Raw genomic sequence first — 2862 nt, 5'->3', positions numbered from 1 at the left:
GCCTTTAGTTGAGCAGTGATAGCCGTAGCTGTATCCACTTCAAGAATTCCCGCTACCTTACTCTGTGGAAATCTCTGGGTTGCATACTGATATTCATTAGCAGCCATTAGTTCAATTAGATCATAAGCTTCATCATAGCTCTTAGCCCATAAGGCTCCACCTGATGCTGCATCGGTCATGGGTCTGGACTGTGCTCCCAAACTATTATAAAAACAATTGATGATCGTCCAATCAGGCATTTTATGATGATGACACTTCCTAAGCATCTCCTTGTAGTGCTCCCAAGCTTTATATAAAGATTCTCCTGATTGATGCGTAAATTGAGTAAGAGCATTCCTGATTGTAGTTGTCTTTGCCATAGGGAAGAATTTAGTGAGAAACTTTTGAGCAAGATCTTTCCAAGTAGTAATCGAACCAGCTGGTAGAGAGTGTAACCAGCTCTTATCCTTGTCCCTCAGAGAGAATGGGAATAGTCTCAGCTTCACAAAATCTTCAGAAACATCGTTGAACTTGAAGATATCGCATATCTCAATAAAATCCCTAATGTGCATATTGGGATCTTCCATTGGAGAACCCCCAAACTGGATTTAAATTCTGCACCCATTGAAGCGTGCTAGACTTGATTTCAAAAGTATTAGCCGAAATGGCTGGTCTGACAATCCAAGAATGAATGTCATTGATCTTCGGTTGAGAATAATCCATCAAAGCCTTCGAAATCGCTGGTGGTTCTCCCATTATAATGAGTACCCGTAAGACAACAAGTAAACCTTGAAAGTACAAGAGTCCGAGTCAGTGAACTTTAACGACCACTGATGACAAGCACAAAAACTAAAAATTAACACCGATTCCACGGCAGCGGCGCCAAAAACTTGTTAGGGTGTAAACACGTGCTAAAATTACATGAAAGTATATGGATTACAAGTAGTATAAGATATAAATCTGATTCATTCCCACAGAGACTGGTTTAGGTTAAGTTTAATTTATGCACTTATGCAACAATAATATGGCTATTGTTAAATGCTAAGACAAATAATAATTTGGGTTTTGATTAAACTTAGAGATTATACTAAAGAGCATTAACTAAGAGAATTGAGGTTGAATTACTTATATGAGATAAATATGGGATTCTAACTTCATTACTACTTCATTCACAGTCATTGTTCTCAACCTTAGCATGCAATGGTGATGACAACTAATCAGATAACACGAAACTAGTAAACGCCAATTTTCATTATACGAATACCCTACTACCAGACATCCATAAAAGAGATAGAAGCTGACTTGACACCAATTATGTTGAGACCCTATATGTCTATAGAATTTGCCAACATAAAGGTTTAATGCGCAAGTTATCTATCGTGATTACATAGGGCAAGTAAGATTGTTAAAATTTCCTTTGAACCATGCATAATAAGTATACATGAATCTATGCTAGCATGGCAAGTGCTAAATCTCTATATTCACTTTCGCTTCAATAGAGATTAAGACGCTATCTTATATGTTAGCTATGCACATAAGATGAATACGCACAAACAATATTATGATGTCAATAAATCACCACACACCAAGATATTGAAATAAATTAACTATAGAAATCTATAAGTAAATCCTCTAGAACCCCACGATAATGATTAGTTCATAACTGAACTCATCGTCACCATGGGTTCCAATGAAAGCATGATAATAAAGAATATAAGAGTACTAAGGTTCAAGAACAAATCGAAAACAAACATCCAAGTATCATCTATATTAAACAAAATAAAAGTCTTCTTCTCCGTAGCATTCTCGTGCTCTCTAGGTATTCTTATTGCTCTCCAAGATCCTCTTATTGTTAAAAATGTCTTTTTATTGGTACATAGAGGCTCCAAGATGACCGGGACTCTCAAATCTTCAATTTTGACTAAAATAAGGATTCTGGGGCAGAAACAGGGCGGGGCGGCCGCGCTGTTTTGGTAGAACGTCATTATGGGCGCGCTGGTTTCTGGGGCGGCCGCGCCTGACTTCTGTACTTTTCTGCTGATTCTTTTTTTTGCCATATCTTGAGTTCTACTTGTCAGAATTAGGCGATTCAACTGACCACGCGAAGCTAACGAGATTCTATACAACTTGAGAATGTCCTAAGCTTTTAATTCTGAACTTTTTTCAGCATATTTCTTTGAAAATCTCCTTTCTTTATTTAACTGATGTCTAAAATGTAATAACGCAAAAACACATAAAAAACCAACAACTTGAGTCCAAAACACCAATTTAAGCTTGTAATGAAGCGTTTCAAGTAGATATAAAATCCATTTATCAATATTTACCCGCACATTCGTTCGCTAAATCGTAAAATGCTGTTATGATGCATGATTAAAAAATGCTTTAAAATTATGAAAATTTTATTTTATTAGTTTTTAATTATTCCGAGAATTTTAACATTTATTTGGTAATTTTTCAGGTTTTACTTACTAGCGTGTTTATTCATTAATTTGCGAATTGGGAAATGGATTTGGGCTTGCAGTCGGTAGTAAGGACACGTGTTCCAATTTTATACATCTAGTGATACATGGCAGTTGGAGAATAAATAAAAAAAGAAAAAGAAAAAAAACACACAAACACTCATCCTCTTCTCTATACTCTCTCGTCTCTCAAACTCTCTGTCTCGACCCTCACTCTCTCTTTCTCTCAATCAATCTCTCCCTCTCTTCTCCCTCTCTCTCTCAATCTCTCATTCTCTCTCCCTGTTTTTTTTTCTCCCCTCCGTTTTCTTTTTCCCGTTTCCCTGTGTTGCTTCCGCCTGCTTTCCGGTCGCCGCCGCAATTCCGGTTTCTCTCCGATGATTACCCAGCCTGGTCCCTATCATTTATGTATATATACACAATT

At 36.9% G+C, this 2862-nt stretch overlaps 1 non-coding gene across 1 annotated transcript; it reads left to right on the top strand.

Moving 5' to 3' along the window:
- Positions 1–237: 237 nt before the first annotated feature.
- On the top strand, positions 238–344 carry LOC141709638 (small nucleolar RNA R71). The gene has a single exon (XR_012570203.1). It is a non-coding gene; the product is annotated as a small nucleolar RNA R71 (small nucleolar RNA).
- Positions 345–2862: the final 2518 nt, after the last annotated feature.

This window comes from Apium graveolens, chromosome 2, assembly GCF_009905375.1.
Source record: "Apium graveolens cultivar Ventura chromosome 2, ASM990537v1, whole genome shotgun sequence".
NCBI lineage: Eukaryota > Viridiplantae > Streptophyta > Magnoliopsida > Apiales > Apiaceae > Apium > Apium graveolens.
Note: the sequence above shows the minus strand (reverse complement) of the source record. Positions and strands in the feature narration are given on the sequence as shown.